Source organism: Mustela putorius, unplaced genomic scaffold (genome assembly GCF_011764305.1).
Source record: "Mustela putorius furo isolate JIRA1106 unplaced genomic scaffold, ASM1176430v1.1 tig00003853_pilon_pilon_pilon, whole genome shotgun sequence".
Lineage (NCBI taxonomy): Eukaryota > Metazoa > Chordata > Mammalia > Carnivora > Mustelidae > Mustela > Mustela putorius.
The window spans coordinates 58,412,597-58,436,305 of record NW_025422005.1 but is presented as its reverse complement, the minus strand read 5'-3'; the positions used below and the strand labels follow the sequence as shown (position 1 = coordinate 58,436,305).

Here is a 23,709-nt window from a genome sequence, read left to right as displayed (position 1 = left end):
AAAATGTGTGTCATAGTCCTAAATTGAATTATATTACAAATATCAGTAAGGACCCAATTCTCAAGTAATACCACTTAGCTCAAAAATCTAAATCTAAATCTTGAGGATTTGACCTAAATACTTTTAAAAACATAGATATTTGCATAAAATTCAATTGAATCTAATCATTCACTACAAAGGAGAAGGCTGAAAAGCTAAAGGGACCCCTGGTAGATAACTGGGCTGAAAAGAGGATACCACTTGAGAATTCAAAAGAATTTTGTTTTGCTTGTTGTTTATTTGTTTGTTTTAAGTTTTCTGAATAGATGTGACTTTTATTGTGTGTCTACTAGGTGCAAGGAACCCTCTATGTATAGTTCGTTTCTCTTTTTTTAAAAAAAATATTTATTTATTTATTTATTTATTTGACAGACAGAGATCACAAGCAGGCAGAGAGGCAGATAGAGAGAGGAGGAAGCAGACTCCCCGCTGAGCAGAGAGCCCGATGCGGGACTCGATCCCAGGACCCCGGGATCAGGACCTGAGCTAAAGGCAGAGGCTTTAACCCACTGAGACAACCCAGGCACCGCTAGTTCATTTCTCTTTGAATTAACCTCTAATGAGTCTGTCATCTCCATTTTCCAAGTAAGAAAATTGATGGAAGTGAAATTCAAAATTTTACATACCTCTTCCCAAAGTCCTTTTTCATCATCAACATTTCCCTGTTGTAAGCTGCCTGGGTCTAATCAGAAAATACCGTTCTACTTTGCTTAAGACTTGGCAACACATCCAGGGAAAGCTAGTAGAAAATAAACAAAAGTGAGAAAACCTTAAAAAGGATTCCTTGATGGAAAATGAAACCAAAAAGTATGTAAAAATGAACATATTTATTTAGGCCATAGCTAAGAAAGCACTAGTATGAAAAAAATTTTTTAAATGTTGACCAAGAAGAAAATATTTATAAACTGAAATTAAATAAAGTTTAACTTATACCAACAGCAAAGAAAAACACTACCTGCCAATAAACTTGTAAAAAATGCCTTCCATAAACTGTGGCATTTAGAAGCAGACAGATGAACAACTGAAGGAAGGAAGGAAGAAAGGAAGGAAGGAAGGAAGGAGTGAATAAATTAATAATAATAAATTAATATCTTAGCTATACTGTTGAAAACAATCTTGAGCTAGCAAAACAGGGGCTCCGAGGAAAAACTCAGAGATGAATTTAGGACCATCATTTTTTTTTTCTTTCTGTACCAGGAATTCTGTGCTTCTCAAGTAATTCTGTGTTACCTTTCAACAACTTAAATGAGGTTTTAATTGGTTCTCTTCCCTGAACTAGAAGATAGGCTCAGAGTGGGAACCTCTTCACCAGTATTTTATGTGAACTGGGGCATTACGTCTCTAGTATTTTCAGCCTTCACATTTTTAATTTTTGTCAGGCAGTACTGTAACAAGATCCCCTAAGTCAATGTGCTACCAGAGGGGGGGAAAAATGAAATAAAGAAAGCATCCATATAAAATAAACAAGTTAGAAAGGCTCATTTTTCATTTGTTAACTAGCCTCCACACGGCTGTTGACTGTGACAACAAATGATTTAATGAGTCCAATTTAAAATAGTCTTGTCTGTATAAGATAGATGTCTTGGAAAATACTTCTTAAAATCTCACAGCTACAGCAAAGGCTGCTTCGGTATACCCCGAGAAAAATCTGCACTGCAGTCCCACATTTTTCTCTAAATTTCTTGATAGGCCGGATACCAAGCTAGTAACAGCGAGAAGCGGCATTATTCCTATTGTACCTGTGAACGTCTCCTAATAGTAACTGTTAACAAGATATTTCAGAAATACCGGCTTAAAAAAACCGTAAAAATTTATCAGCTGTGTGGGAAAGTGATTAGTGAACAAGAGCCTTTCTGAACTATGTGTTTGTCTTCTCTTCAGTCACTTAAACGGCTCATTAGAGTGATGCTTTGTCAGAAAGGGACAGGGATAGGGAACGTGATGTGTATGCCGCAGGATGACAGGGGAAGGGGGCTCCGCTGCGGGGTGGGCACTCTCTAGGTGGCTGCATCTGATTTCAGAAACCATGCCCATGTATTAAGTTGAAGAGATGAAACCTTCCCAAATCCATTCCCCAAGTTCGCAAATACACATCTTCCTCAAGTACGTTTCTTAGATTTTAAGAGCAGAGCAGGTAAGACATGTTTTATCTGAATTCACACGATGCTTCCCTTCATGTAAAGAGCAATTGCATCTTTTTGATCATCCTCTGACAACAGATAAAACACATTATATAGCTTCTGAGAGGGTCAGGTAGATCCAATTTTGTTGAATGACCTGCCTCGGCTCCAAACTAAGTACCTTGTTTTGTTCTTGGAACATGAATAAGCCTAAATTTGATTAGTCTGAATGTGTATCTTTACTTTTTTGAATGTCTAGATGAGGTGATTATCCAGAATTAACCTTCAGAAATGAGATTGCCTGAAGTCACCTCCGTGATAATATTCCAATTTGCTAAAAATGTTTTAAGATTTCAGGAACAAGAGGCTTGAGCACCAGTGCTGAAGGATGTATACACTAAATAAAAGGCTGGAAGCCCAGAGAGCAGATGTGCTTCAAAGGCAGACTCGGGATAAAATTATTCAAGAAGTCAAAGAAATGAGAAAAAGCAATGTCAAAATATTTTCACATTAAAAAAGTAATTAACATATACTGCATAAATTAAAGAAATGTAGACAAACAGACCTAGCCATAATACAAATACCTTTCCAAGCCAAGTTTTAGTTTCGATAAATATAGTTTATGCAAGTAGGAAAATTTACACCACTTTTCAAAGCCATGCATGTGTCTTCTCTGACTTCTGTAGCAATCTCAAGGAAACCAGCAGAGGAGGGCGTGGGTGGAACAAATGCTACCAAAAAGATGGAGTACATTCCCAACGGTCTCGTCTGTACGGGCATTCACCTCACCACACTGAGCTTTTGTTGTGGTCCAAGTCTCAGGCCAGCCCTAGAGCAAGCTCTTCTTTGTATGGAGCTAGTAGAAAACAAATTTTAAAATGTCAAACGTTGCCTGCTATTTTTACACTCCACACTTGTCTCTTCGGTCTTGGATGATTTAAAAAAAAAAAAAAAAAAAGGAATTGAATTTACTGAAAAAAAAATAAACGTTTTTGTTGGGCTAGCTGTAACACTCTCCTCCATCTAATGATATATATACGAGATGCACAATCCCTGAAACTTTTTTGGTCATGTTTGAAATGGAAATACAATCAGGGGTTTAACCTTGAATTATTTGCTTTTGTTTATTGTAATACAAATATGTCATTAATAACTGTTATTTTCTACATTTTAGTCTGACATCTTTGGTAGCTCCAAATGATATTATTTTGATCCTTACTTTGTTTCATTAGCATGCAACCTCTCTTTTAATCTCATTCTGCTGTTCTGTCTTCTTCTCTTTGATTTTTCATTTTATTTAATTATATTCTTCAGTTATTTTGTAGCATAAATCTCTTGTGAGGAATTGCTTTCTGTTCCTTGGTTTTTGTTTCTTCAAAGTTGGGTTTAGTCCTTTGCATTGTAAATTATCTTTAAAAACAAGTTGTTGTTGTTTTTTTTTTTCCGGTTGCTTAGATAGCTGTGCTAAGCCATTTTTCCCCCATTTGTTCATCCTTGAGCCGTTTTATCCCAATTCTCTAATTTTATTTCTTTTCATTTCTGTATTATATCTTCCTTATTCCTTCTTTCAGTATCAGAAACGAGTTTTTTTTTCTCTTCCAAACTACCTATGTACTTTGAGGTGTTAACGATGTTTATGCTCTATGCCCAAGGTTACAGGTCTGTTACCTGAGGACCTGCAGGAAGGGTAAGGTGAAGAGATCAAAGTTGACATAAACTGATCTCCAGTCTCTTCTATAATCCAGGGTTTCTGCTCTGCTTGAATTTATTAAGTGCCCTATCCTGGAACTAAAATTCCTCTAACTGTGGAAAATGTGCTACACCCAAGGGAGTAGTCTCAGACTTCAGTTTGGTCCTTAAAATCCGTATTGGGATTGCTTCTCTGTAATCTCCATTTGTTTTTTCATGAAACAATAGAATTCCTGATCATAAGGTGACTCACTGCTCATTAGAATAAAAACTACATATTTGTATCTCCCTTACTGTTGAGCATAGTCACCAATTTCTGGCTGATGGGATGGAAGTTAAGTGTGTAAAAGCTTTCAGGAACTTTCCACATAAGGCAGTATGCTTTTCTTCAGTCCTTTCTTGGGATGTGAATGTCATCTTCTTTTCCATGACATCTAAAAATAAATAGTGGGTCACAAAGGGAGAATGAGCCTCAGGTTGCCCAAAATACACAGCATCATAACCCAGCCCAAGGTCACCTCCTGGGACATTTATGTGAGCAAGAAATATATGCATATCTTAATTAGCTACTACTTTCAGTTTTCTGTCATTCGTAGCCCAGTTTGGACCTAAATAATACGCCTCTTTCAGAAAAAATCAGCACTTGTTCATTTCTATGGTCTCATAGTGTCAACCAACTGGTTTGAGAGAGAAAACAGAAGTACATGCTCCTGACTTTATTCTCTCTAGATTTGGAAGAATTAATGAGAATTCTCAGAACTCTGTTAAAATTCTCAAATGGCTTCTTGGTGATGGGGGCAATTCTGCTCCACTCCAGAATCTTGTTTCTTTCCATAGCTGCTGCCTTTCTGAAATTTTTGGTATTATGCTGTTTCCCTTTTATTGTTGGTAGTTGGTAGAGACTATATTTTTCAGCTGAGTTTCTTGTTTGTTTATTATATATGAGATTCTACAATAGAGCTCCATTCTACATGTTTTCCAAAGCTTAAGATTCCATTTCCCTAGCTTTTGGGGGACTTGTTTGCCTTCTGAACAGGCCTAGAGCTATTTAGTAGATAAACACATCTTATGAGGATGAGAATCAGGGCATAAGATCCCTATGATGGTTCACCACATATATCAACTTGACTGGGCCATGGGTGCCCAGATACTTGGTCAAACATTGTTTTGAGTGTGTCTGTGAGGGTGTTTTGGATGATATAAACAGTTGAATCTATAGACTGAACAAAGCAGATGATTGTTTTCCCTTGTGTAGGTGAGCCTCATCTAATCAGTTGAAGGTTGAATATAACCAAAGGCTAACCTTCTTTTGCATAGGAGGAAACTCCTCCTGACTGACTGTCTTCAAGCTGGAGTATCAATTTTTTTCCTTCCTTCAGATTCAAATTGAAACACTGGCCCTTTCGGGACTTCAAATTAGCTGGCATTTGGACTGGAAGTACACCATCAACTTTCCAGAGTCATCAGTTTGCCAACTGCATATCTTGGAACTTCTCAGCCTTCACATTGCATGAACCAATTTCATACACACACACACTATATATTTACATATTTACATATGTACGTAAATATATGATATGTGTGTATGTGTGTGTGTGTGTTTGTGTATATATATATATATATCACCCTAGCACAGTCCCTGAATACTTCTCCCCACTTCCATTAAAAAAAGGAGAATTCCAATGAATGAGTGTGTATAATCTCTAGAGAATATCTGGCTATTGATAAATGTATCCTGGGATTTAGGAACAAAATTGATTATAGTATCTTACATAATGAGGTCACAGCTGAGCCAAGGCTCAGAGTCAGACATGACTGTCATGTGGAGTTAGAATCCTACACATTATTTGTATTCACTGATTTACATGGGGATTGATTCACAACATGGTGAGAATAATTCAGATTTATATACACAGACTTTTTTTTTTATTGGATTGGGAGAGGGAGAAAGTAAGGTTGCCAGATGGCACAGAAATATGGCAAAGTCCCTGAGAAAGAATTCATACCAAGGGAAAAAGGAACCTAGAATGGCAATTTCACAACAGGGTTTGAAAATTAGATGACAGAAAAGACATAGTGAGATGGCATAAAATTTCACCCCAATCTGGCACCCTGGTAGCCATATGTACTCTGAGGAAATAAGGAATCATGAATGAGAAAAGAAAGTGGATCTCTCCCTAAATAGCTTAACATTTCAGGACCCAAACAACCCCCACTAACCTTGTTTGTCATTTTGTACTCATAGGAGACTGACAAATTTTATAGTGCCAAAAATATTCAGAACATCAGAACTGGGATGAATCAGCAGAGGCCTTAGTGACAGTAGTAGAAATGAAAATGAAATGGCATAATAGACACTTACACTAATTTACAAAATTATTTTTAAAAAATTCTTCTGGATTTCCAAAATGGTGGAATTTTGAGGTACCAAAACTCCTACATGAGCTTAGAAATGAAAATCCTGAGTATTGATAAAATTGACCTCATTCATACCTGTCAATTGGTAAGATTTTGGAGCCTGGGAGATAATGGGCTTCTTCCAGACCTCCACAGTTGTGTCCTAGACACAAAGCCTGTAAATAACATGTTTGTTGTTTTAATCCAGACTGAACAACTTTTCTTTAGAGAAGAGTATGGGGGACTAAGATCCAAGAGGAATTTGGACTTCATGTCTCAGTCTAGTTGATTATACTCTTATAAGTAAAATTGTAATTAAAATGGAGCACATTTTCAGGATTCAGGGATTCCTGCCATGCCAAGCTATATCTCAAAACTTTCCGGAAACTGGTGGGCAAGTAGTAAAAGCTTTTGAGAAAACTCTTCTCTTTTGTTCCTCATCTGAGTCCACTGACTTTTGCCTGCCATTGGCAATGATATCCTTGTTAATCTTGCTTTCTAACATTACAGTACACGATAATAGAAAATGAGGATGATTTGTTTGGGTCCTGGATTTGTTTGAATTTATCAAATATAACAATAGCATTATATTCATTTCCTCTTTCAGTATTTAAGTCCAAAATTACTTAATTTGTTTCAATTTTTCTGGTTAACACTAGTCATTCAATGAACATTTTTGGGTACTTAAGTACATTTTATGTACTTAACAGTAGGCTAGCTTCTGGGAACTCCATGGTAAACTAGACAGACCCAGTCCCCATTCTTATGGAGCTTACAAATTGGTGAAAATACACATATGAACAGGACAAGAGACAACTACAATACACTGTGCTGTGGCTGAATTATGTTATGATATATTATATTATATTATATTATATTATATTATATTATACAGAATGATATAGTACAGTTAGTTGAGAGCATAGGCCCTAAGGCCAAACTGCTTTTGTTTCAAACTTCAACTCTGCTATTTGCTTATTATCTTCTTAGTTTGCTGTATGAATAGATAAAATAAGCATAAAAACATTCATTAGGGGGCACCTGGGTGGCTCAGTGGGTTAAGCCGCTGCCTTCGGCTCAGGTCATGATCTCAGGGTCCTGGGATCGAGTCCCGCATCGGGCTTTCTGCTCAGCAGGGAGCCTGCTTCCCTCTCTCTCTCTGCCTGCCTCTCTGTCTACTGTGATCTCTGTCAAATAAACAAATAAAATCTTAAAAAAAAAAAAACATTCATTAGGTATTAAGTAATTCCTAGCCACCAACTCTGACTCTTTATTTTCTCTGATACTATCTGTTTTTATATTGCCATTATATATATGTTGTCTGTCCCATACACTGTTGCAACTATTATTATTGTTGTGGTTGTTGTTGTTTATAATGATGACCACTACCATCCAGAAATCTCTTCTGGCAGCACACATTAATTTTTTGTGGGATTTTCTTTGAGGCTTCTTTTTACAGTTCAGGGCAAGAGATTCTCTGAAAATGTTGCTCACAGGAAATCTATTGCCTGATAATCTGAAGAGGCAAAATGTTGCTGTTGATCTGTTCCTTCTAAAAGTTAGTCAATTGTAATCATTATCCATCCAGCCAGACACAGTCCCTTCTCTCCCTGTTCGCCTACCAGGGGCCTGATATGTCCTCAGAGAGGTTCAGTAGTGGATTCTTTGCTCCTCTTTGTTAGTTCAGTGATAGTATTGCCAGAAGGGTAACTGTCATTAGTGTCCCATCAAACTTGATGGGCATTTTCTGGTCTTTGAACTGTGCATCTATATAATCAACAAACTGAAATTACTTGGTGATGACTCACCAGAGCCATCCCTAACAATAATAAATTCTCTACATAACACAAAGATCTTGCGTTTTGTATTTTCTCAGTTTAAAATAAAATTAATGTTCTTTTTTCAACCTGTGCCAGCACATATCCCTGATGTGAAAAATCAACCAAGAAAAAAATGATCGTGTTGTCTCTCTCACTGTTTGGCAGTTTTAGTATTCCCAAACAGAAATCCTGGTGGGAAAAGAAACTGCCTTGCTGTATCTATAATTTATCAACATGGAAACGTTGTGGTTCTAATCATAAAATTTCAGAGGTCAGTCTTATCTCCACAACTGTGCTCTGAAGAATTTCTAATAGGAGGGGATGTGTTTCCTAAAAATAAACTTGTAATTACTGAAAGCTGATGAGGGGAGAAGGGATGCAGATATAGAACATTCTATGAAGATAAATGTATAATCTGTAGAATTGGGGAGAGTGATTACAGGACATGAGCAGAGGAAAGAGTAAAGAGGGAGGTAGCAGCCCCCAAATGTCTATGTAGGGGTAGCAAACAGATTAGAAGGGGGAAGCTGGAGGACTGGTCTTGAAGCTTCGGTTGTGTAACAGGGTCATGCCTTCACTTGAATGAATTTAATGGGGGGTAGTGTTGGAGATGCCTTGAGGAGGACTAGAGGAGAACTAAAACTCATAAATCCCTCTCTGAAATCAGTACTAGGGAGGAGTGGAGAAGGTTGTGAAAGTATGAACATGATCTACACCAGGATATGTTAAACACTGAATAGCAATGATGAAGCAGATGAGAAAGTCAACAGATAGAGCACACAGCCCTGGCTTGCACCAGATTACTCTGTCTTGCATGGCAGACTATTACCTCTAAAGTGACAAAATGTTAAATCTAATGAGGAGGATTGTCATTCCCTCCACTCTCTATCCTCGTGCTTCGCTTATTCTTAAGCCACGCTCTTTAAGAACATTCATGTAAAAACAAGTTCAGTAAGGATTTCCTGTGCATATCTGCATGTCCCCATGTTACAAAAGCCCCATTCATGCAATACTCTCATTCTAGTACTTGGCTTATAGTGCTTGGTTAATATATTATACACCCATATTTTCCTCTCTAGATGGCAGTCTTTATAAAAGCCCATTTCTATCTCAGTATCATTAGTAATAATAACATTAGCAAATTTCAATTCATCACTTGTTTTCTTCCAGGCACTATGCATTTAACCTTCTTAACAACCTATGAAGCACTTATTCTTTCACTTATGCATTCAGCTCCATTTTTGGACCACCTAATTGGGTCAAGTACTGTGCCAGCTGCTAGAACTAGACTGGCAAACAACACACACTCTAGCCCACCTTGATGAAGCTTATTTTCTAGTAGAGGAAATCAGCTATAAACAAGCAAACAATGAGAAACCAAAAATGTTAAGAAGGTAATTATAACAAATCATGTATCCATTTTGAAACATAAGGTCAGAGAGAATGACTAGATGATGAGGGCAATGGGGAGCAGAGGGCTACTTGTGATAAGGTGGGCAGGAAAGGCTTCTGGGAAGAGGTGAACTTGAATAAACATGGGAATGTAGCTGTCATATGGCAGTGCAAAGGACTCAATGGAAAGGTCCTTGGCTTGCTTGAAAAAGAGAAAACAGACCACTCTGAAGTAAGCCCATGAGAGATTAGAATGAGTTTGTGTGGGTAGAGAGGAGTCAGATAATGTAGGTTTGGGCTTTAGGCTATTTTTTAAAATTTGAATTTTATTCTGTCAATAAGAGAAAGCATTAGCATGTTTATCTCCATTTAATCAAGTGACAAATGAAGAAACTCAGGCTTAGTGATAGTAATTAACTCATTTAGGGTCACCCAACTAGTGAGCAATCGAATTGGGACGTGTACCCTGATCAGTCAGATGCCAGACATTAGTTCCCGATGTGAATTCCTGATAGAGTGCCGAGTACTCCGTATATTAACTGCCATCATCATCATTATCATCATCACCACCAACCAGAATCACCATTGGATCATTAGTTTACAGATGGGGAAGTAAAGGGCATTAGATTCTCAGGAAGGTCCTGGAAACCTTCACACATCTGTGAAAGAATAGGGTTTAGAAATGGAGTGCCATACAGATGAACATTGATCAGTTCATGTCAATTTCGCTCCACAAACATTTGCTGAACATCAATAGTCACACAGACCAAGTGAGTATGGTTGTGAAGATTCACTTAACTATACCTCATTCCACTCACATTTTTCCAGCTTAGGGACAATATGGAGGCACTTTATCAAATATTTTCCTGAGTTCAAGACAAGATATGCATACACGTTTCCCTAATCTATAGCTCTGTAGGCCATCTCCCGTGTGGATTTCAAGAGTCTGCAGAAGTTTTCACATATGAAATCATAATTATTTCTCATACCCAAGTATAGCCACAATACAAAGAACTCAGAAGATTATCTCAATTGCAAAATTATGTCCCATTTTGTTAATTTCATGGTAGTCCCTGTTTTTTCCTTCTCTTAGATATATGCCCCGGTTTCTAAAACTCTGAAGGAAACTTTTTTTAATAGCAATATAAGTTTTATAATTAACCATAGCCGTGTTATTTCTGCTTACATATTTTTTTTCAACCTGATTAAGAAAATTGCAATTTTCCAGACTTCTCTGGTATGAGCCTGGAGCAAAGTATAAACCAGCAGTTCTTGTTTTTTTTTTTTTCCTTTAAGTTTTGCCTGGAGGCTGAGAATCCACTAACCTGAAAGTAATGGTCACTGATAAGGAACAGAGCATTGGACAAAATGTAATATCTGGAATCACTGCATGTTCCCAAGTATCATTAGTTGACCCTTAAACAGAACAAATCTCCAGCGAACCATGGAGTGTGCCATGTCTGTGTCACATGGTTATGTAATCTAAGAATAATTTAAAGCATATCCATCCCTGAAAACAGATGTCTTATACACAGAAGTCATTCTTAGTTACAACTGTATTTATTCTGATTAGACATATTTCTGTTAAAAGGCAATATGAGAAATAACATGAATGCATATAATTCAATACCAAGGCAGTATGTATGTGAATGGGGGAAGTTAAAATTTAGCAAAGATTTAAAAAAAAAAAAACTTAGAAAGTATCTACCAAATATACACCGAATCAAAATTTCATTTGCAGTATTTTTTTTTTTTTTTTAAAGATTTTATTTATTTATCAGAGGGGGGGGTGGAGAGAGAGCACAGGCAGAGGCAGAGGGAGAAGCAGGCTCCCTGCCAAGCAAGGAGCCCGACGTGGGACTCGATCCCAGGACGCTGGGATCATGACCTGAGCTGAAGGCAGCTGCTTAACCAACTGAGCCACCCAGGCGTCCCAGCAGTATTTTGTTTTTCTCATCAATGTGTTTCGAACACCTAGAACAGTACCTGGCACATAATTAGGGCTCAAGAAGTTGAACAACAAAAATGGTGACAGCCGCTCACAAAATGTGGGAGTTTTGAGAGGAGCACACACCGCTGAGGAAAATTTCCCAATGAATAACTTGGCAGGCATCAAAATCTTCCGCTTTCTCACTGTGTCAGAGGAGGCTGTCCTGAGAAAAGGTGGGCACCGTATCTGTGGAACCAGACGATGCACCTGAACAGTCAAGTCACTGTGTCGCAATCATTTTAGTTGTCACTTTGTTATTATGGTTGGCAGGAGTGGTTTGAAGACAGGTGGGGTGCTGCTTTCCTAGCAAAAGGGTTGTACAAAGCCTAATACAGGCTCTGGCCGAGAGGGCCCTTTGTCAGTTCAGGCAGCTATAACAAGACTCCACGTAGTAGATGTCTGGAGCAACACAAATATATTTGCCACAGTTCTGAGAAGCTAAGAAGTCCAAGACCAGGCTTCCAGTAGATCAAGTATCTTGTTTGCAAATGGTTTACAGATGGCTGCCTTCTCACCGTATCCTCCCATAGGGAAGAGCAGGTGGAGGAAGCAAGCTCTCTCCTGTCCCTTCTTGTAGGGCACCAATCCCATTGTTAGGGCTCTGCTTCATGACTGAATCACCTCCCAAAGGCCCCATCTCCAAATACCATCACACTGAGGATTCCAATCTCAACATATGAATATGAGGAAACACAAACATTCGGTCCATAGCTGGGCTAGTCATGGGCCCTCCTTATTACACTCCCAGAGCTGGGTGTTTTGGAGCAACTATATCCCTATTTCCAAAAGGTCCCAGCGAAGCTTCTAGACTACTGGCTGATAGCCAGTGCTTTCCCATGCCGAAGGGAATGTAGAGGAAAGGCTCTCCTTCCTCTGAGAATGAAGGTTTATTATCCCTGTGTAGCCATGCTGGTGCAGAAGGAGGGAATCCATATGAAGAAGATAGCTATGTTGCGAAGAACTCAAGAATCAACAGACTTAGAAATTTATAATTACGTACTTACCACCACTCCAGTTTCAGAGGCTTCATCAGAATAGGAGCAGTCAACGTCCTTCAGCTGTTTGAAATGAAGAATTCCATGAATATGGGATTTCTGCTTAAGGCCAAATCTTCCTCCAAATCTTTTCTCACTGCCCTCTTATCATGACATTCTCTTTGGTTCTTATTTCTCCTAGAGTTCTGCCTTCCTGAATTTTCGCTATATCCTGCATTCTATTGTTCATATTTATTATTTGTCTCTCACTTATTTAAATATATATTGAGCTCCTCAGAGTATTTTATCCTCACAACAACTGAGGGAAGAGATATATTACTATCCTCATTTGCAAAAGAAAAAGACAAAGCAGAATTGCTCAAGTTTGCATAGCCATTAAGCGGTATCACTATCTTAGATGGTATCTTATCTGTTAACAAACCCAGTCTGATTCCAGAGCCAAGGTTTTAGCACAGAGTATTGCTGCAAATCACCACCAGGAATACCTAAATTAGTGGCCTTGGTGTGATGCCTCTCCTCTCCCTCAGCTCCAGCAAAGAGGTCCTTACAGCATAAACAACTTCTCCCTCTCCCTGTGCCTTTGGTGTCCTCAACACTGGTGGCATATAAACAAGGTCAGGGACAGGTTTGCTATGGTCTAAACTTAGACCTTCCACAAACTAATACAAAATTATAGATACATTGTTAAGTATGAAAGTTAATATGTAATCTTATTCTAAATAAGAAATCACAACAAACTGAAAAATTTAAAAGACTGGCAAATACCACAAAGCCCATAATAATTAACACACATAATTGATCACCTGCATGACACATCTCATAGTAATGGATTTCATTTATATCTTCTGGCTGCACATTTTTTATCACTTCTTTGTATAATGAAAAATTTAGAGTATTCTCTAGAGAGAACAGAGAGATAATTCAGTATTTCTCCTAGCATGACTGATTGCATTGCTTTTAATGCTAGAAAAAATTTATTTCAACTTCATACATGAAAAAGAAACTTTCGAAAATAGTCAATAAAAGTGGTCACATTATGTAAGTTTTTTGGATTACTGTAAAATTTGGAAGTATTCTAGCTAGTTTATTTTCCATATGAGCTGTAGGATCTCAAGTATTTCCACTTTCTTTTGAATCCACAGCTTGTTTTTCCAGTTTCCTGTTGATGTAATAAAGTTTCATAAATGTTATTACTTTTCTGTTTGCCAGGATTTCATCTAAAACATCTTTCCCTATTGTGTTCACATGATTTATCCCTCTTCATTAATTGGATATCAAACAATCAAAGAACCTATTCAGTACTTTTCCTTGAACTTCGTCTCTTCCTCTTACTGAATGTTGGTGTCACCTGATGAATTTTTGTTACTATTGTTTGCGTCTCATTGTTGGAATAATTTTTATTAACGTCATCACTCAATTCCACTGCATCTGAGTCAGGTTCTATTACCTTGCATCTGTATTTTCTCTCAATTCTAAAAGAAAATGTAAAGATGACAAAATGATACTTTTTATATACTTCCATATCAGGAAGCTATACATTCCTACTTGTTTTATTGAAACATTCCAAAATATCTTCAGAAAAGCAGTCAAAATGGTGTAGTTAAATTCATCAGCTTTTTCAACAAACTTTATATATTCCAACTCGTAGAAAAAGAATACTTTAGATCCTTAAATGGTCATTATATCCTATCACACAAGGTTCAGGCAACTTTGCAGTGGAACAATCCTCTTGTTACTTTGAGATTTTTTAATGAAAATATAAGTTGCATATGCATTTATATATCCCATTGTTTAAAATACTCTATGAGATGAATCTGAGAAGAAAACATAGCTGTTGCAAAATACTAGAGTAGTCAACAGTTTCAGTTACTGTCACAGCAGATTTTTCTCTGACAAGATTAAAGAAATGAGCTGGCATGGCACATATTCTGCTTACTTATTAAAGTTTTCAGAGTGTTTGCAGCCCTTTGTCCCCACCTTTCATAACAGCTGCACTGTCATACAATTTATTGCTAATGTTTTTCAGCAGATAGTTACCATTTTCCAGAACTCATTTTATTTCATTTTAATTTAAAGTTGCAATATCTAGGTGGCTTTTACTGGGCAAAAGAGTTTAAAAATATTCATCAGGGTTTTTTTTATTATTGTTAAACTGCGAGGGCCTAATAATTACTAATTTAATCAGTGCTTTGAGTCATTTAGAAGCTTAAAAAATGAACTAATATTTGGTGTCTTTTTTTTTCAATTTTGTTTACCATTTCATTTTTTACACGTTTTCCTATTACTAATAGGAATAATTACTATTCCTATTCCTATTACTAATAACGTTTTCCTTTTACTAATGTAAAACTGTTTCAGATATGTCTCACGTACTTTTCATTCATTTTAACATTCCCCTACTGTTCATGAATCAAATTTAACAGTTTGAAGAAAACCAATCTTTATTGTGAACTCTGAATGGCAAAAGTCTATCCTAATTACTTTTGTTAAGCTCTTTAAAATAATACTGAATGTTCTTTCTTTCTTATCTGTTATTCAAGACATTAATGTAGAGGCATTTGTAATTGATTTACTTTTTGTAACTCAAATACGTAAATATAGATTTCTTGTGCTCTGTGGAGTCTTTGTGACTTTCAAGGGTTCTCATTATAAACATCTGCTCTGGAAACATGTCTGTTGTAATGACTGTCTTGTTAAAAATGGCTTAAACAAAACAATAGATACAACCTTTTAGTCTTGGAATAGACAAGCTGGGATCTACAATCGTTTGATCATTTTATCTTATTTTCAGAATATCTGAGTCACATTCTTTCTGTTTCATGCTCTATGTAATTGTAAAGTTATTGGAAACCATTGAAAAACAACAAAGTTTTTGTTAAACAGTATTAAAAGAAAATATTTCTCAGTGAAACAGACCATAATGAAAGATCACAAAACTTACTGAGTCTGAGTGACTTCAAAAATATAAAGGTGCTACCAAGATCTTCATGATCATAACACTCTCGGTTCTTTGCCAGATTTATGCCTATCTCCTAAGTCACCCTCTTCCTTTTCTGAGGTCACCAATGTAAGTCTCCACCCATTTTAACCATCTGTAAAAGGGAGACTCTTCCTTCTCCTATATAGAATCTGTAAAGGAGGAATCAAAGAGAAGGCTTTAGTCTATGGGTCTCCCAAACCCTGCAGCACTGTCCAAACTCCCTAAAAAACCAGGATCTTCCTTGTAATCCTACCACGAGGAGCAGGAGGAATGTCTGCTGGAACACAACTACACATATCCCGAGGAAAAGTATTCATTCTCAGCAATAGTACAGTCTGAATCCTTTAAGAGGTCTGCCTATCTTCCATTGAATTATGCAAATCACATCATTAGGTGGAACTGAGGGTATTCCTCTGAATAACTTTCTCTCACTTAAAAAAAAAAATGCTTTGTGATCATAGTTCTAACAGGGACCATGTGAAATTTTTAGCCATGGGGCGCTTCTTTCCAAGAGAGGAGGAGCTATCATTTTATTTAATCCTCACAACAATTATGCAAAGTAGATATAATTTTTACTCTTACTTTTCAGTCATGAAAATGAATGCTTAAAAAAGAAATACAAATTTCACATGGCCACACAGCTTGTAAGTGGCAGAGCAAGGAATCAAATTCAGAACTATCTAACTTTAAATCTTATACTCTTATCCAATGATGTAGGGTAGACACCTGGTACTGGTTCACAAAAGCCAATTATTAAATTTTTAGGACTTTCTCGAGTTGGTTGTTAAACATAGCCATTAGTAAAAATCAAATTATATTAATTTACAATTAACTAAATTATTTGAAAACAAAGGTGATAGTCAAAACACAATACTTCCTCATTATTTAACTGTACTTTACCATTATCAATGCTCTTGAGTTTATGTACATCTTTCTATATTTGCATGGTGGAACCCTATGTAATAGAGGGCCATTGCACACCTTTTTCCAAGGTCATGTTCAATGATGTCATGTTCCTAATTTGAAAGTGGCCATTATAGAAATATTTACATCATGAAAGTTAGTAACAGCCCCCACCCCCGAATAGAGCTGCTTTTTAATAACACTATATTACACTATTTCTCCTGTTAACACTGTCTTATCCTTAAACAGTGATCACTTCTCTCTATAAAAGACACAGTCCATGCGTCAGAGAATTGATCTCATCAGAGCCATGTAATCCTGTACCCTTTGGTCTAAGATGTCACATATCCTTAGATATCACACATATTATGGACTAAGATAAGTAAGCAAAGTTCTACTTCCTACAGTCATAGAAAAGAATAAAATCCATTCTTCTCAGAGTTCTGGATGCCCAACACATTAGATGTATCACTTACTTAACAAGGATCAGTGAAAAGATAGACTGTTGTCCCTCTTAAATGAACTTGGAATTTAATATTTAGAAGGAAGGAAGGGAGGGATTTAATATTTAGAAAACAAAACAAAAAATAAAAATGATAAAACTCCTTGTTCAGACTACTAGACAGTAAAAAAGACATACTGAAGGATTTTAAATCAACTCTGTCTGTCGAAAATTCAGATTAATAATAAATAGCAGAGCTGGGACCAAAAGAGCCTCTGATTCCCCTCTTCCCATCGATATCACAAAAGCTGGAAAAGCCAAAATCTTGATCCTCAATTCCCACTTGAACTTAACACAATTTAGTTTGCATAAAGTTACATGCTGAAGTATGCCCAGTGAAATAAAAATGAATTATCCTCCCCTATTAATGCTACACGGTACTGTTGTTCAAAGATATTTATGAAATTATTACACATTTTCAGATCTTGGCATAACTGAAGCACCACCACAGCCAAGTATTTAGTAATATCTTCTAAGTTTTCCTCTAAATCACAAGTTTTCAGAAAACCATAGGTAAATATGAAACCCAAAAGATAATATAAAATTAGAAAATTGCTTCATTAAGAATGAATCTTTGACACAGTTCCTTACTCCCCACTAAAGAGCAGCTATAAAGCGTAGAATAACAACCCTGAAACAGAGAGTTTAGCTAAGGCTGTTTTTTAAATTGGCCTTTTTGGATGACAGGTCCAATTCTAGAAATTTCATAGAACCATAAAATCAGGAATACTGTCAAGAGGAATCATTTCATTTACCTCATTAGGTGAGAATATATCCATACCAGCATCTCCCAAAGTTCCACAAGATGGTAACAGATATTACGTGAAAGAAAAAAGATTAGCCAAATAAGCTTAAGAACGGCTGGGTTTTTAAAAAATTTTTTTTCTTTCAATCCCTCTCCAAACAGAAACCACCTCCAGGTTCTGGAAGCCACTCCCTCCCTGTGACCTTCAGGTCTTCTGAAGGTAAACCTATTGTAGCTAGCTACGGGGTATTGTGCGACCTTTACTGATGCTCCTAAACCTGTCCAAACCTTCAAAACTGTCATTAAACTCTTCTAAAATTATCCAGCTAAGTGTATTAACTCTTTCCTGCCAGGCCCCTGGCTGATAAATATCATTTCCACCATCTCCTCACTGGGAAATCTGGAACCACCCTCTTTACTTACTATTTTGGCTTAAAACCATCCCGGTCCATGAAAGTGAGGCTGTTCATACTGACTGGATCGATTGAAGGCTAAGCAGAATCTCAAGGCTTCAACCCTTCTGGAAGAGAAACAAGCACCATGGGGACTGCTGTCAGTGGGTGATCGTCACCAACAAGAACAAAAAGACCTTTTTCTCTGCTGCTCAGTCCAAGCAATTATGCCATCCACTGGAATGGAGACTGGACGATGTCCTGAAACAGTCCCAGTCTCTGCCATCTCCCAGGAAATACTCACAGAAAGTTCTGGCTTGGATGGAGCATGGCGACCTCTTGATGCTGACCTCTCACCAGTGCACATAGCTCCCTTCCTATTGCATTCCCATTCCTTATCTGGCCTAGAGACAGGAAAATAATGTTAACCATCCAAATGTTCCCCGTTTTACACCATAGATTTCTGAACTTAGAATAAAAAAGTGCTTCTTGGATTCTCTTATTTTTATCATTTCAGGACTGATGGGGAAGTTCTCAAAATATAAGAGAAGAAATGCAATAAAACTTAAAGTGAAAGGAAACCTATCAGAGTATCCCCAAATGCATTTTTCTTGCCACATAAATTTTGATAAGTTCTAGTTCAGAATGGTGGGGTTGGTATGTATGTACTTCTCCTCTCCTCCCAAAGTCCTCTTAAAATAATGCTATAAAACTATAAAAGGAATAAATTTATAAAGGTATTGAAAATATAATGGCAAGCTAAAGATTTTAATGCATACCTGCAAAACCAAAGGAAGTCAAATCAAATCAATGAAGAAATAATAATTGAGGGCTCCAGAACTCAGGATATGCATAGGAGAAAACTGCAATAGAGACAGAACTCTTCTCATAACACATCAAAACCTCTTGCCGAGTTGAGAGTAGAGAGAGCAAAAGTAAGAGAAGAAAAGCTCCTAGAAAGAAGAGCAAACTGGCCATTGCCGAGATACGCTCCAGGCAGCCCTGAAGCCTGACCTGCCAATAGGGTGGCAAGCCTCGAGTTTACCTTTAATCTCTGCAGTCTTGCAATAGCACTGAGGAATGCTTTGGGAGGGTTGCCAATTACAGTAATTTCAAATGCTGGGCAGACAGGAGCATGGCACAAATCTCTTGAGAGAGCAGGCGTAAGGGACCCAGAAGGTATAAAACCACTGTATGTCAAGCTTAGTGCCCTGAAGAGTCATCACCCAGATCAAGCAGTATTATCGGTATCGCCAGCATTGCTGTGTTTGCAGCACTGTATAGTTCATGAGCAGTCGCTGTGCCCTTTACATCCTTAAGGGAACCTGGATACTTTGCCTTGTGTGTAAACAATGTTCTCCCAATCACACCACGGTTCTATTTTGACTAATCGCAGAGTGATATTGGGAGTGGGATACATTCGCGCCCACACACCCTCCCCCTTCCCAAAACAAAACCTAAACAACAAATGTCAAATCCCATTCAGAGGAGGTGCAATGTAATGGTTACAAATACAATCTCTAGTCCCCAGCTGACTTTGTGTAGTCTTCTCTCCAACCCTTACAAGATACGTGATATTAACCTTTCACACCTCGGTTTTCTCATTTCCAAAATGGGGACAATATTTCAACTCTCAATACACTTAAGGATCCTATGAGACTTCAAGGAGTTAAAACATATAAAATCCCAGGTACCTGTCACATAGAAAATATTGTAAATTGCCATTTTATTACAGCTATTTTAAAACAGGTCTATAAACATTTTCTATATAAGGCCAGATATTAAATATTTTAGGTTTTGCAGGCCAAACGTGATCCCTGTTGCATATTCTTCTGTGTGTACGTGTGTGTAACTCTTTAAAAATGTAAAATCCATGTTTGCCTCATGGGCCATACACAAACAGGCTGCAGGCCAAATTTGGCCTCCTGTCTGTAGATTTGCCAACCCCGGTTTTAAAACATTCTTTCACTTTCATTGTAGGAAGGAATATCCACCCCCTTTTCTATTAAAAAATGGCAGCCTTACATTGTGAGTCAGAAAACCACCTATTACAAAAATGATGAAAAGATAAAAGGAAATCATTTCCCCAAGATTTGTAGACGTACAGAAAACAAGTGCGTTGCCAGCCTCCTCCTCATCTCAGCTGGGCCCCGTCTAAGAGTATCATCTCTTCTAAATACAGTTCTATCTGGGAGAATAAATTATTTGTCCTTTTTAGATGACTCATGTTAACATTACAATTCAGTATTGTTGGGAATCATGTATCATCCTGGAAATGAACATATAGATGTCAATTTCTCAGACCCTTCCATCTAAACTGAAATTTCCTACTTACACTGAACAGGAGGGGTTAACAAATGGATAATAGTGAGCTAAAGAGATAATATATTAAACAAAGGAATTTAAAAATGGATCAAGTTAATAAAATATCAGGAATTGTGATATGGGGAATATGGGAGAGGAGGGATGTCTGGGTGGCTCAGCGGTGAAGTGTCTGCCTTCGTCTCAGGTCATGATCCCAGGGTCCTGGGATGGAGTTCCACATTGGGAGTCCCACACCGGATGGAGCTCAGCAGGGAGCCTGCTTCTCCTTCTGCCTGCTGCTCCCCCTGCTTGTGCTCTCTTTCTGTCTCTGACAAATAAATAAAATATTAAAAAAAAAAAAAACAAAAGGCATATGGGAGAGGAATGAGCAGGGGAACTGCCACATGTTGAATATTGGTACAACAGAACACAAATTGCCTCAGAAACCTGAAAGTAAGGTCAGTAGTCTTTTGTGTAAGTGACCTTTAGAGGAACTGGTAGGATCACATAGGGCCCTCAAATGGCTGCCTCAGCCCTAATGAATTCTGATGCCAACTGGACAAGCAAATTGATAAAGTAGAGTTTTACAGGGTCAACTTGAAAGCATTTAACTCCCTGAGATTCTCTTTGGTGGTGAAGCATTTAAAATAAACCACAGAATCTTAAGTACAAATTTCTGATCAAAGCCAAGATCAGGAACCCAATGCCTCATCAGCTAGTCAAGATTTTGGGAAACCATAGTCTACATTTAGAGATCACTTGGAGCTAAATTTACCAAGTTACAAGAATAAGGCCAATTGGGTTTTATTTTGGAAAAATTATTCAATTAATACAAATTACCAATTTAGAATATGTGTGTGTGTGTGTGCATGGGTATGTGCACCACCATGGTGTATAAGTACATACCCATGCATGTTTACATGTACATATGTATTGGAAAGGATATTTGAATTGAAACTTCATGTGACTGAAACCTGATAAATTGTGAAAATAAAAAGATTAGGAACGGGGCAAAAATTTCTGGAATTATTAGTAAAAGAAATATAGAATATTTAAATATTATTTAAGCATAATATTTAATATGAAATTTGTTATAATACAATATGCTGTTGTCTATTTTGAGTTGAGTCCTGTGAAACCAGGTAGTGGTTACCTGCAGAAATTTTTCCACTTGAACTTTTTAGGTTTGAAAACATTCTGAGGATTCTTGGCATTTATTTAGATGTGCTGACATTCTTTAATTGAAAAATTAGGCTGATACAATAATATTAAGCTAATAGTATTTGTATAGATCCAGATATCTATATCTATATCTAGATCTATATATGTATATATATATTTTAGTGTATATATATATATATATATATAGTATTCATTTTATTTTAATTTTAGGCAGAATTTCAGACTTGTCCCTTTATTCCTGATAGTTTCTAATTATATAGAATTCCACATGAAATACTACATGTCTTCTTCCTGTATATTCTTTATAATTTTTCAGGATATGGGGTAGAGTTTCTTTTACTTCTCATATAGTTTGTCCTCTACAATGATAAGAAGAGTTGTTTGGGTAACCATTCTATGGCACTTGAAGCATGGTATAAAGATAGAATAAGAAAAGATTTCAAAATACAAGAGACAAAATATTGCTTGGTAAGGCAATAAGTTACATTAAAACAACTGGAGAAAGTAGTCTCTCTCTGACTACTTGTGATCACTCTCTGTCAAATACATAAATAAAATCATTTTTTAAAAAGTCTCATATTAGGGCTAAGATAAAAATTTGGTTATATTCAAAATTATCATAAAATTGTTATCTTTTCTTTAAAAAGAAATTATATTTTCTGCTCTGTACCTAAAGTGGCTTCACTAGCATCCCCCAATCTTCATACAAAATACTGAAATCTTTACTTCTAGCCCCTAGATTTTATCTTTATTGCTATATTTTAACAAAAGGAACTACAGTCCCCTGGGGAGTGTGGCTGATTGCATTTTAACAGTCGCAGAACCGGGATGAGACTGAAGAAGCATCTTACTGAAGTTAGAAAGCAAGAACTTTCATTTTTGTTTTTGTGCCTTCCTGTATCATTTAAGTGTTTATTACCGTGTCTGGATATGTACAAGTGTATAGTTATAAATAAATAAATAAGACATAAGTATTGTTTATGATATGTCAAGTTCACATTGTATAATAATAGGGTACAAAAAGGCCACTTTTCTGGACCAGGCCTTCTCTCAGTAAGAAACTTATCAAACAGGAAGCACCATGGCAAATATTAGCATATTTATGGCTGGCCTAGAGAGTGAAAATCTTCTTTACCTAAATGTCCGCTATCCACTCATCTAATGGTTTTTTTGGCCAACTCTTTTTTTTTTTTCCTTAAGATTTATTTATTTATTTGAGAGAAGGAGAGAGAGACAGAGAGAGTACAAGCAGGGGGAGAGGCAGAGGTAGAGGAAGAAGTAGAAGTAGACTCCTGGCAGAGCCAGGATTCCCTGCTGGGGCTTTATCCTAGGACCTGGAGATCATGACCTTAGCTGAAGGCAGGTGCTCAACCATCTGAGCCACCCAGACACCCCAGGCCTACTCCTGATGATCAGAGAGATGGAGGTTCTCCTCTAGTCTTTCAGCTCTACAAGCTTCCTGGACATCGGGCACTCCCAGACAGCTCTGCAGTCCCTGGTTTATCCTTAATTATGGTATTACTTCCCTCTGATGCTCTTAAAGCTCACATATACAATACCCATAGTTTTGCCCACTAGGAAACTGAAAAAATTTTGGAGTTGTGGGGCTGATTTCCATTGGTGGGCTGATAGAGCAACTTACTGTTTTTGTTTTGTTTTGTATTGTGTCATGATTTGTAGCATTTACCTCTTTCTATGATATAAATATTTCTGCCATGGCTGATTTCAAGTTACTTACAGCTTAACATTTGGCTCACAAAATTCCTAAATATTTGACAAACATACCTCATGAATGTGAGGTAGCTCTAACACACGACTGGCCCTACCTTTCTTCATTTTGCCTTATCTCAGCTAATCTCTGTAATTTTACCTGCAAAAAAAGTCACATCTCGTTATATCGGGAAACAATATTTCCTATAAATTCAAAGACCCTGCTCTCTTTGCCGCTCCCTAAATTCTAACACCCATGTTCACACCCAGACTTGGTAGTGGAGACCTGATATTTTCTACTTGTTCACAAAACTTTTACACATTATGTATACAAGTATCAATGGAAAGGAAAAGGTAAGGGGAAGGAAGAGCAAGGAAAGGAGAGAGAAAGGGAAAAGAGAATGAATATCATTGTCTCCTGTATTTTACACACTTATTACTTGCCTTGTGTTACAGTCCTTCTTGCACTTGAATTATCACTTCCCCAAGGTAAAAACACTTTGAGGATAACCTGTGTCTCCTTTGTTTCTGCAACTCCTATAGCATCCA

General features: G+C 37.1%; 1 long non-coding RNA gene across 1 annotated transcript; it reads right to left on the bottom strand.

Moving 5' to 3' along the window:
* Nucleotides 1-598: 598 nt before the first annotated feature.
* On the bottom strand, nt 599-17,700 carry LOC101678710. The gene is made up of 3 exons (XR_200238.2): nt 17,583-17,700; nt 12,452-12,505; nt 599-778 (listed from the first exon to the last, which is right to left on the bottom strand). It is a non-coding gene; the product is annotated as an uncharacterized LOC101678710 (long non-coding RNA).
* Between the last annotated feature and the right edge of the window lie 6,009 nt (nt 17,701-23,709).